The 12,980-nt window shown below is 41.7% G+C and overlaps 2 long non-coding RNA genes across 8 annotated transcripts in view; both read right to left on the bottom strand.

Annotated features, from left to right (window-relative positions):
- LOC141276374 (uncharacterized) overlaps positions 1-3,605 on the bottom strand; it is a 28,071-nt gene extending 24,466 nt beyond the window's left edge. Inside the window, exon 1 of one of the 2 annotated variants that reach the window (XR_012325864.1) lies at positions 2,626-3,605. This is a non-coding gene — a long non-coding RNA (uncharacterized lncRNA). The remainder of the gene's footprint in view (positions 1-2,625) is intronic. The other variant, XR_012325865.1, reaches the window with a different exon arrangement.
- The window catches only part of LOC109551213 (uncharacterized), a 120,415-nt gene that overhangs the window by 90,847 nt on the left and 16,588 nt on the right, over positions 1-12,980 (bottom strand). The window lies entirely within an intron of this gene.

The following is a 12,980-nucleotide window of genomic DNA, read 5'->3' as shown; positions in this document are numbered from 1 at the left end:
TAAATAAGTTAAAGAAAATAAGAGGAAGTCTTATTTTAATTATTTGCCATAATAGTTTCAGAAAGAGGGGTAGATTAGCTCAGCCCAGTATGATTGGCATTTGGCAAAATCTAGAGAAGCAAGTGTTCTGATTGCTTAGGATTCAACAGGGATGCTATTACTGTTTAGCCATTAACATTTCAAACGTGATCCAGATGCAGTTTTAAAAGTGGATAAATCCACCAGAAACTAACACAACATTGTAAATCGACTATACTTCAATTAAAAAATGGATAAATCCAAGTTTAATAAATGGATAAATCCAAGGAAAGTTTTTTAAAAAAAGAAAGAAAAGACACTTTTACATGGCAAAAAGCACTATAAGCAAAGTCAAAATGACATACTGAAGGAAAGTACTTGTGATACATATATCAAAGATAAAACACGAATATGATTAATATTTAAAGAACTCTTTAAAATGTGAGGGAAAAGACCAAAGTTCCAACAGAAAACTGGGCAAAAAACATGGATATACAATTCACTAAAAATGAAATAAATGGCCCTTAAACATAGTAAAAAAATGTTCAACTTCACTCATAATAAGAGAAATACAAATTGTAACTATACTGAAATGCCATTTTCACCCATCAGGTTGGCAAAAATTCAAAAGCTTGACAACACACCACATGGAGAGGCTGTGGAGAAACTGGCGTTCTCTGGCATTGCTGGTGGAAATCAGAGGGGTAGAGCCCTATGGGGATGATGTGACAATACCGAATGAAACTAGACGTGTATTTAACCCTTGCCCCAGCAACCCCGTTTCCAGGAATTTATCCTGAAGATTTATTTCCAACTTTATGAAAATACTTATGTGCATGGTTCTTCACTGCAACATTATATGTAATAGCAAAATAGTGGAAACTGCCTCGATACCCATAATCAGAGAGAGCATGAATTAAACACGGTACACCCACGAAATGCACCACTAGGCAGCTGTAAAAAAGGAATGAGAAAGAGTTCTAAAAGTTCTTATGGAACACGATTCCCAGAATATACTGTTAAGTAGAAAAATAGAGTGATACATTGTATGTTATCTTTTGTGTAAAAAGAGAAATAAGAAAATACATACAAATCTGCTTATTTTTGCCAAATCACAAGAAGGGTAAACTAGAAACGAATGAAACCACATTTAATTACCCACAGGGGTGGGGAGGAATGGAGTGAAAGGGAAAGGAAAGAGAATGATATTTCTCTGAATATACTTTTTTCTGCATAGTTTTGACAAACTTTTGGAACTTTGTTAATGTGTCATATGTTGAGTAAATAAAATTCCATCAGTATGGATGGGGAGCTCACCACCCCTAAAACTGAATAAAACCAAAACAAATAAACTGAACTATATATCCAATCGATAAGATAACCGCATAAGAAAAAGGAGGGAAAAAAAGAACTAATCCAGGTAGCTTTGAATGCAGTACTTTGACTTTATACCCTTCGTATAAACACAAAAAGAACTGCAAAGAATCTTTAACTTTACTTAATAATTTTGTGGTTGGTAGAGATAGGAGTGTAACAATTCTGAGACAATTTCTGTGTATCATAAGACTGAGAAAATGAGATATTGTTAGGAGCCAGAGTTTTCATTGTGGGAGAAAGGAGGCATAAGTAAGGAACAGAGAAAGGTGAGTGTATTAGTTTCCTAAGGCTGCTGTAAAAAGTACCACAAACTGGGTGGCTTAAAACAACAGAACTGTTTTGTTTCCCAGTTCTGGAGGCTGGAAGTCCCAGATCAAGGTGTCAGCAAGGTTGGTGCCCTCTGAGGCTGTGAGGGAGATGACTTCTCCCCTAGCTTTTGGTGGTTTGCTAGCAACTCTGGCATTCCTTGGCTTATAGAAGCATTGCCCTCATTTCTGTCTTTGTCTTCATGTGCTGTTCTCCCTGTATGTGTCTCAGTTCCCCCTTTTTAAAAGTGGATGAATCCGGGCTTCCCTGGTGGCACAGTGGTTGAGAGTCTGCCTGCTGATGCAGGGGACACGGGTTCGTGCCCCGGTCCGGGAAGATCCCACAAGCCGTGGAGCGGCTGGGCCCGTGAGCCATGGCCGCTGAGCCTGCATGTCCGCAGCCTGTGCTCCATAACGGGAGAGGGCACAACAGTGAGAGGCCCGCATACCGCAAAAAAAAAAAAAAAAAAATGATGACAATAATGAATTATAACATATTGAATCAAAAAGAATGCATGAGTCCACAGTGATCCTAAAAATTAAACCAACATACAAATAAACTGGGGGAGATGGGAAGGCTCTTCTTTATAGTAGAAAGATGACAAATGTGGAAGGGATGAGAGTTAGAAAACAAACCTTCTGCAACCATCACTGAGTAACTGATTCAAACAAGAATATTCACACCATTGAGTAAAAGATCGTTGGGTAAACAGATATTTACAGTCTCAAAGTAGCTCCCCAGAGATTATTTAGTAATTACAAAGAGAAAAGACGGATATCTTTATGCTAGAGAAATACAGTGGAGAAGGTAGAGTGCACTGCCTCTGCCTTTACCAGTGGTTAAGTAAACATCAACAGTGATGACACACTCTGACATCAGGTACCTCCTGGTGTAACCCGCTGAGAAGAACACAGTGGCACTTACGCACGGGTCCTGCCAAAACTGAGACATCCAAATCAAATCTTGAGGAAACAATCCAACAAATGCAAATTGAGGGAGGTTCTCAAAACAGTGGGTTTGTATTCTTCAAATACATCAGTCATGAAAGACAAAGAAAGGCGGAGAAATTTCCAGGTTAAAAGAATCGGATTTTTTTTTTTACAGGAGCTTAGACATTTACCCTAAAATTTACATAGAAGTAAAAAAGATCCTTGACTAGGTAAGTCATCTTTTAAAAAGGAAAGCAAAGAGGGAGGATTTACCCTACCAGAAGTTAAGACCTACTACAAAGCCATTGTAATAAAAATAGCCCTAAAAGAGACCAATGGACCAATGCAATACAGCAGAGCACTTAGACACACTCGTGCATATTTGCAAATTTAATATAAGATAACTTGGCATCACTAATCAATAGGGGAAAGATAGATTTTTTTTAAAGGTAAATGGTATTGGGAAAACTGGCTCACTCTAAGGAGAAAAATAAAACTGTTCCTTACCTAACACAACATAACCCATCCCAAAGATCCACTGACATTTTACACAAGAGATATCTGAAAGGCAAGCAAACATATGCTGTTAAACATCAATAACCACAGAAAAGGAAACCAGAATAACAAAAGGCTGGGTTCCCACAGCAAAGGGCTCAATGAGCCAAGAGCCAGGGAGGGGAGAGGCAGGAAGCAGGGAGAGGCCCCTCGAAGTGTGCAGTGGGAGCAGGAACTCGTCCAGCAATTAACCAATTAGGTTAATCTAATTTAATCTAATCTAATACATGACTCAGCAATTCCACCCCTGGACACCCACAGGGACTTTCTTTTTTTTTTTAATTTTTTAAAATTTATTTATTTTTTACATCTTTATTGGAGTATAACTGCTTTACAATGGTGTGTTAGTTTCTGCTTTATAACAAAGTGAATCAGTTATACATATACATGTTCCCATATCTCTTCCCTCTTGCATCTCCCTCCCCCACCCCCCTCCCCCCCCCTTCCCTATCCCACCACAGGAACTTTCTTTGTGGAGGCATCTCTGGGGAACATCATGATTGATTGACTCCAGGTCTAAATAGGTCAGATCAGATTCTCAGGGAACCAGATGAGGACACTAAAGTCATGTTAAAAGAACTCAGTGTCCAACCTGAAGACGCTCCCACTGGCCAAAGATGGGATGCTTCAAGCACCAATAATGATAATAACCACAGTGGAAACCAACTGAACGTGTTTATATTCATGAGTTCATAATGATGCCAAAAAACAAGCAAACAAAAAAGGATTGACTGCTTTTAGACAATACCAGGAAACTGCTTCATTATTTTGAAAGCAGATAAATAAGGGGAAGGAATCAAGTAATTATCGTGCTTTTCTGAAATGAACTGTACTTCAGAGTTAAACCAAATAGGTGATGAAGGAACATTTCTCTTTATATATATATTCCAACAAATACACAAAGAAAGAATGATAGAAATTAAAATATCACTGTTATGGACTGAATTTTGTCCTCCTGAAATTCATACATTGAAGCCCTAACTTCCAGTGTGACAGTATTTGGAGATGGGGCCTTTAAGGAGGTAATTAAGGTTAAATGAGGTCATAAGGGTGGGGCTCTAATTCAATAGACTGGTGTCCTTATATGAAGAGGAAGGGATGCCAGAGATCTCTTTTTCATCAGGCTCACAGAGGAAAGGCCATGTGAGGACATGGCATGAAGACAGCCATCTGCAACCACGTAGAGAGGTCTCACCAGAAAACCAACCCTGCTGGCACCTTGATCTTGGACTTCCAGACTGTGAGGAAATAACCTTCTGTGGTATAAGGCCCCCAGTCTGTGTTAATCTTTTATGGCAGCCCAGGCAGACTAATACAAGCACCAGTTTGCAACCCCTAATGAATTATGGATCTGGGCAATGATCTCCAATGGCTGACACCACCAAAGAGAGAGAACCAGACAAACACACCTCCTGATGGTACCACCTAGGAAGTTGTCCAGACAAAATAAACAAAAAACCCCACAAAACAACTGGAGTCTGTTAGATGTAGCTAGTAATTTACAGGAAATACCAGGGACAGAGGACCATGTTAACCAACACCAGAAAGATGTAATCAGCAAAACCCACAGTGCAGGAAATTTGACAAGATTGTTTCCTTGCAAAAAATTGCAAGGAAAATAAAATAGAGGAAACCCCTCTAGATTAGAAGAGATTGAAGAATCATAGCAAACAATCACAATGTATGGACCTCATTGATCTCAATTCAAACAAACAAATTTTAACCCCCCAAAATTTTAAGACAAAAACTATGAATACTGACTAGGTTTTTAATAATATTAAGGAGTTATTTTTAATTCTGTTCATGTGCGATAATAGTTTTATATTTTCTAAAGAGCGTTTATCTTTTAAATATATAGACTAAAATATTTGCAGGTGAAATAATATGTGGGGGATTTGATTTGAAATAATCCGAAGAGTTAAGAAATGGGAGGAGGTATAGATAAATAAGACTGGCCACGCACTGGCGACAGCCAAAGCTGGGTGATGGATAAACAAGGTGCTATATTATCCTCTCGACTGTTAAAAGCTGGACATTTTCTGGAATAAAAAATTGCTTTCTTGAGTACTGAGTATTTTTAAAAGTGATAAACAAAATGAGATTTTCTCTTAGGTAAATTAAATATATAATACACAAAACAAAACACATTTTACAAGAGTACTAACAAAGCAATACACATCTAACACGTAGAGGAGTTGTTGTCTGGAGGAGCGGGAGTAGGGTCTGGGGATAAAGGGAATTGGTTCATCATTTAAATAAACCTGCAGGGCTTTCCTGGTGGCGCTTAGGAGTCTGCCTGCCAGTGCAGGGGACATGGGTTCGAGCCCTGGCCTGGGAAGATCCCACATGCCGCAGAGCAACTAAGCCCGTGCACCACAACTACCGAGCCCATGTGCCACAACTACTGAGCCCTGCAAGCCACAACTACCGAGCCCACGTGCCACATCTACTGAGCCTGCGTGCCTAGAGCCTGTGCTCTAGGGCCTGTGTTCCACAACTACCGAGCCCAAGTGCTGCAACTACTGAAGCCCGCGTGCCTAGAGCCCGTGCTCCACAACAAGAGAAGCCACCACAATGAGAAGCCCGAGCACCGCAACGAAGAGTAGCCCCCCTTCGCCGCAACTAGAGAAAGCCTGCGTGCAGCAACAAAGACCCAACGCAGCCAAAAATAAATAAAATTTTTTAAAAATTATAAATAAAGCTAGAGAGGGACTGAGGAGTACGTTTAGAGCCATCTTCTGCACCTCAGGTCCAAGGACAGAGAAAAATTGGAAGGTGGAAAAGCACAAGGATACACAAAAAATGATTGTAGCCCTACTACCAGAAAGAAGCATTGCTCACATTTCTGTGTTTCCTTCTAGTGTTTTTTTCTATATCTATAGAAAACTACCCTCTCCTTTCCACTCATTCTCAGGCTTTGGAGACACATAGAAATGGGTTAAAATTCTGGATTAACCATTTTATGAATGGTGTTATCTTGGACAAGTCGTTTTCTCTTGTCCAACTTCCGTTTTCTCATTCTGAAAAGTCGGAACCATCACAAGCACCTAAGATTAGGTGATGATGGGATGAAAAAGCATCTAGAGGCTCCCTGGGGTGGTTCCCACTGGTATTTTGCACAGCTCTGTGCAGAGGCAGTGATAAATATTTGTCAAACTGAACGGGATGAAATTACGAGGCAGCTGGATCTCACGTGTGTGTTTTCATCTCAAAGCCTTGTGTTGAGGCACATAATGTTTTTTCCTGTGATTCACTCTCAGTTCCACGTGCGGGGAAAAGAAACTCCCTCTTTGGGGTCACCCAGTTTACATGGTGAGAGACCCCAGAAATGTCTTCTCATCATTTGCAGTGTCTCCCAGGGAAGAGTGCAAAGATGTTGAAGTTGACAGAAGTATCGCAAAAGGCTTCCTGGCTGCTAGCAGTGAGGATGTTCAGTCTCTGGGGCCCAAAGGTTCCCAGGTGGTTTCTGGCCTTCAGAGTCTGGCTTACATGAGCCACCCTGGAAGCCACCACACGTGGTAACGTGTCCTTTTTCTGACACGTCATTGGGTGGCTGGGCACAGAGCTGGGGGTCTCCCAGGGGGCTCCTGTGCAGCACCACTGTGCTCCCTAAAGGTCCAAGTGGTCCCGGGAATGTTTTCAGTTCTAGTGTTCAGCATTTGTTGTTAGGAGAAATTGTGCGCTCTACTGGCATTTGTGAATTCTGGGACTTTTAGAAGTTTCTAGAATGCAGGCCTCATGGGTCTCAAGGGCCTACTTGACTCCTAGCCAGTCTGGATCCTTGTTCTTCCTTAATCCTTCCAATGATACTTCAGAAGCAGAGCAGGGATTTGGGGTTGTGTTTTTCACACAGGTTTTGGTCTTAGGGGGACACACCAGCACACACAGGAGCACAGGGCCCTCAGCAGGCATCTCGTGCCTCTCCTCTGCCTTCTCAGACCAGGAAGCCCCGTCCAGAGAGGTCAAGGGACCTGCCCAGGGTCACGCAGAGGATAGTCAGTTCATGCCACGTGGTTCCGGCTTTGGGGTTAGGAGAGAAAAGGTGAGATCATGAGAGCAAACCTAAGAGGGCTCGTCCTCCAGAAGCCCAGACTGAAATGTCATGAAGTCACAGAACCAGAAACCTGGCTCCTGGACAGACCTTCCTGCTCTTCCAGGCACTGGGGGGTGGGGGCAGGGTAGAGGGGTTAAGAGCTCAGACTCGACTTACATGGACCCAGGTTCCAGCCCTCAGATGCATTTACCGGCTGCATGAATTTAGGGAAGTTACTCCACTGCTCCGTTTTGGTTTCCTCCTTAGTGAAACCTATCCCCCTGCAGAGTTGTTGTAAAGATTGAATGACTCAAGGCAAAAAGTGCCTGCCCGATGGTAGGCCCAATGTGAACACATGATCACTATGGCCCACAATACTGCGGGGAGAGGCAGGGGTGCAGGCCCTGACTCCCCACAGGTGACTCTGTCTTTGGGGAAATCTCACAGCCTGTCTCCCAACCTGTAGCCTCAGAGTAAGGAGACTCATTGCACAACGAGGCAATGTGTGTGGAAGCACTTTGTGGACTGCCAAGCACAGGCCAGGGCCCAATACAATGACTGCTGTTACAAAAAATCTGGTCCAACACCATCAATTCAAGGAGGAGGTCAGAACACGCCACCCCAAAAAACGCCACTCCAAACGCCACCCCAAAAACACGCCACTCTGGCATATCGCCCATTTTGAGTTAAAGGCACTTAAAAAAAAACAGCAGGTACAAGAAGAACACCCGGACTTTCCTTTTTTTTTCTTAAAAGCAAGAGATGAAACTCCCATGTGAAAGATGCCCTCCCTACACCAGAGAGACAGTAACATGCATATCGTCAAGAATGGTCAGGTGAGACCACAGAGTTCTGTGCCTTGTTAAAATAACTCTTATCTTCCTTTAGCCGATCCACTTATTTTAGTTTCTTTTCCACCATTGCTTCTCTCTGTTTTACCTCGTATAAAAGCACAGAGATTTTGCCACTTCTTTGGGTCTTCATGTCCTTTGAGGGCTCCTGTGTCACACAAAACTTCTGTTAAATAAATCTGTATGCTTTTCTCCTGCTGACCTGTCTTATGTCAATTTAATTCTCAGGCCAGCTGAAAAACCCTAGGAACGTAGAAGGAAGACCCTGCTCCCCTACAAAAGCAAAGCCTCAAAGGTCCTGGGTCTACTTTCCACAGAACCTCCATCTGGCTGGTACTCATCTGCCTCCCCCGTCTGTCTGATTTTAGCCTGAGAAATCAATTCAAGCCCGAAGTCAGGCCATCCTTCTCACTGAGCTTCCATCAGCGTTTCAGCCCGCCTGGGTCACGTGTGCCTGGGGACAAGGCAGAGGCCCTGGCTAGGATGTGACAGCAGCAGGTCACACAGGCAGGGTCCCCATAGCAGGGCACAAGCTGGGGCACTGGGAAGCTAAGCTGATAGGGATGCTAACATCTCAGAACTCCGGAGCTGGAAGCAGGCTGGTCCAGATGCTCACGTTGTTGATAGAGAAACTGAGGCCCAGAGCAAAGAAAGAACTTACTCAGGGACACATGGCCCTGGTGGCAACACTGGGACTGGAATTCTGGTTTGCAGTTCTATACTCTTTCTCCCACACCTTGCCCTTGGAACGAATATTCTAGTAAGTGCAGGCTTCGATCTGGACATGTTCATTCTGAGCTCACAAATACAAATGCTTAATCTCTGTAACATTCTTGGTCACGGTCTTGTTTTTTTTCTTTATTTTTTTTTGGCCACATTGCGGCATGCAGGATCTTAGTTCCCTGACCAGGGATGGAACCCATGTCCTGTGCAGTGTGTGGAAGCACGGAGTCTTAACCACTGGACCACCAGGGAAGCCCCTTGGTTAGGGTCTTGAAGTTAACTCCTGGGGGTAGGTGTCATAAACCCAGAGCCATGTTCAGGGTAAGTATTGCTCTGGCCTGTAATTTCTTATTTTAGTGACACTGACTAGCACCCCCAGGCTGTGCTGGAGCCCACTGATGACTGGATGGCTCATTAAGGCCACAGGTCCTGGGAACAGCAAAGGGAAATCAAAACGAAAATCACAGTCTCTCCGAAGCACAGGCCTTTATTAAATCCCAGTCTAGTGGTAACATTTCAGGATACAAAGAGATTTTTGCTCTCTTTTGGAACGGTGGGAAGATTTAGATCAACAGTCTTTTGTTGAGTGTCGCCTATGGTGGATAGTTTGGGATGACCGAACTTCAGCCTCGTGGGAGAATCAGACAGCATACATTTGAAAAGCACTTTACAGTTTACAGAGCCTATTCATGTTGTCTCAGTTAATCCTTACTACAGCCCTGGGAGGCATCAGACACTCAGAGAGGTAAGGCAATTTGCCAAGTATAGGCCAGCAAGTGGAGAGGCCAGGATTAACCCCAGGTCTTCTGCCTACAGATTCAGGTCACTTCATACTATACCATGCAACACACAGATACAGTGAAATTGTTAGGAGACGCAGGCCGGAGAATCTAAAAAATTTATTATTCTGTGAAAAGCTCTTGGAGGGATTAGCATTTGATATAGGTCTATAAATGGCTATGATTATTTTCCTTTTTTCCTATTTTAATAGGTCACTGTAGATGATGTGGAAAGTGTAATAAAATGCAACAAACAAAAGATCGATAATCCTGATACAGAGGTGCTGCCTCTATAAATCACTTACATTGCTCCTTCCAGTTTTTTCTTTGTGTTTTTTAAACTAGTTGAAATCATACTCTCTATATGGCTTTGAATTGTCTTTTTCTCCCCTTTAATGTACATTTTATCACATCTTCTTTGAATGGGTTAAACACCAGTGGGTCTGTGATTAGGGAATTCTGGACTAAGAACATAGCTGGAGGGACTTTCCTGGTGGCGCAGTGGTTAAGACTCCGCGCTCCCAATGCTGGGGGCTTGGGTTCCATCCCTGGTCAGGGAACTGGATCCCACATGCATGCCACAACTAAGGAGCTGGCGAGTAGAACTACTGTGATCAGAACATGGGTGGGAGCCCTGATGCCCGCCTGACCCTGTAAGACACCCTGACCCCGTTCTGAAAAACACTGTTGCCTAATGTCGTTTTTATGGCTGCAAGGTAAGAGCATAGCATCACTTAATCAGCTTGCTCAGTTGTTTCCAATTTTTCCCTTTGTAAATTGATACTACATTCTTTGAGCACATCCCATAATTATTTCCCAGTGAAGGTTTCTGAACATGGGGTGTGACATAATCAGAGCTATTAGCGTGAATGCCAAATACAGTAAAATCTTACTTAACTGGAATTCAGCTAACCACAATCCTTAATTAACCAATTTTCTTTTGCTCAACTTTGGGAACATAAAGGAAACTCTCTACCTCCCTCCCTTTTCTTCTCTCTCTCTCAAACACATACACAAGCACACATGCACAGAACTATGAAATAGGGATACAGTTAACAAATATATGCAATCACTGTACTCTGAGAACTATGAAACATTACTGAGAGAAATTAAAGGTGAGTGCAAATGGTGAGACATACCATACTCATGGACTGGAAGATTCAGTATTGTTAAAATGCCAATTCTCCCCCAGATTAATCTATAGAGTCAACACAATGACATTCAAAATATTAGCAGGGTTATTTTGAAAAATTTAGTAAGCAAATTTTAAAATTTATGTGGAAATGCGAAGCATGTAGAATAGCCAAAACAACATGGAAAAAGAGCAAAGTTGGAGGCCTCACCCAATCCAGTTTCAAGACCTACTATAAAGCTGACAGAAATCAAGATAGAATGGTATTCAAGTAAAGGTTGACATATAGACCAATGGAACAAAATAGAAAGTCCAGAAATAGATCCACACATACATGTGGTCAACTGGTTTTCTAGCAAAGGTGCCAAGACAATTAAATGGAAGAAAGGATAATCTTTTTAACGAAAGGTGCTAAAATAATTGGTGGCTATACGTACGAAAATGAGCTAAAACTATAAACCTTTAAAAAAATAGGAGAAAACCTTAGTGATCTTGGGTTAGGCAAAGATTTAAAAAATAGGACACATAAAATTTAAAAAATCAATAACTTGGACTTCATCAAAATTGAAAATGTCTGCTCTTTGAAAGCACAATTAGTTAAAAGAAAAGGTGGGACTTCCTTGGTGGTGCAGTGGTTACGAATCCACCTGCCAATGCAGGGGACACGGGTTTGAGCCCTGGTCCAGGAAGATCCCACATGCCGCAGAGAAACTAAGCCCATGCGCCACAACTACTGAGCCCGTGTGCCACAACTACTGAAGCCCACGCACCCTAGAGCCGACGCTCTGCAACAAGAGAAGCCAACACAATGAGAAGCCCGTGCACCGCAACGAAGAGTAGCCCCCACTCGCTGCAACTAGAGAAAGCCCTCGCGCAGCAACGAAGACCCAACACAGCCAAAATAAATAAATAAAATAAATTTTTAAAAAAAAGAAAGAAAAGAAAAGGCAAGCCACAGACTGGGAGACTATGTCTGCAAACATACACAAAATAAAGGACTTATGTCCACAATATGTAAGGAATTCTCAATATTGAGACAAGACAATTAAAATCAGGCAAAAGATCTGAACATTTTATCAGAAACACTGACGCCAAATAAGCGCATGAAAAGATGTTCAACATCATTAGTTGTTAGGGAAATGCAAATTTAAACCAAATGGAGATACCACTACATATCCACTGCAGTGGATAGAATTTAAAAGACAATGCCAAGTTTGGCTAGAAGGTGGAGCAATGGGTTAGCATTTATTTACAAAGTTAAACATTCACTTACCGTATGACTCAGGAATTCCACTCTTGTGTATTTTTCAAGTGAAGTGAAAATATTTAATATATGTCTACACAAAGATCTGTACGTGAACATTTATAAGAGCCTTGTTCAGAGTAGCTAAAAACTGGAAACAGTCCAGATGTCCATTGATTGGTAAATGGATAAAGAAAAATCTATACCTAAACGGAATACTACTCAGCAATTAATAGGTATAAACTACTTATACATGCAACAACATGATGAATCACAAAAGCATTACTAAGTGAAAAAAGTCAGACACAGAAGACTACATACTATATGCATTCATATGAAGTTCTAGAAAAGGAGAACCTGGAGTGGTTACAGCAGATCAGCTGTTGCTAGGGGTTCAGGGATGGGGGCGGGGACTGACTGCAATGTTCTAAATCATATTTTTGACAGCAGTTGCACTACTAAAGACATATGTCAAAATTCATCATGTAGACTTAAAATTGGTCAATTCTATTATAAATAAATTATGCTTCTATTGGCATTTGGATTCATCTTCGTTCACTTTTTTGTCATTCTTCTAGCCACTTAGCGGTTCACATTTAATGGTTCAGATTTGCAATGTCTGCTAAGTGTCAAGAATAGAGTTTGTGTTTCTTGTTATTTTCCTTGGTTGTTTTTGAGCAAAAAAAGAAGTGGGAACACCTTTCCTTCACCATTTTAAACTTGGAAGTCTTACAGATGATATTAAAAACCATGGACTGGAGCTATCCCTATTTCTTAATCATTAATTTACATTTTGAGACACTACTCCTGAGTCCCTACAATGATAAATAAGGACTCAGATCTCCCTCACCTTCCCATTTCCACTTCCCTCTCCCCCCAATGTAGTTATAGTCAGGACATATTTAATTATGATTGTGCAAATGTCATTCACTAGAGCATCACTCGAACTCTCTGCCCACCCCATAACACCTTAGTTATTCAGTCCTTCACTTTTACTGGAGTTACTCATTTTCTCATGTGCCTGATTTTCTACA

Source organism: Tursiops truncatus, chromosome 14 (genome assembly GCF_011762595.2).
Source record: "Tursiops truncatus isolate mTurTru1 chromosome 14, mTurTru1.mat.Y, whole genome shotgun sequence".
NCBI lineage: Eukaryota > Metazoa > Chordata > Mammalia > Artiodactyla > Delphinidae > Tursiops > Tursiops truncatus.
Note: the sequence above shows the minus strand (reverse complement) of the source record. Positions and strands in the feature narration are given on the sequence as shown.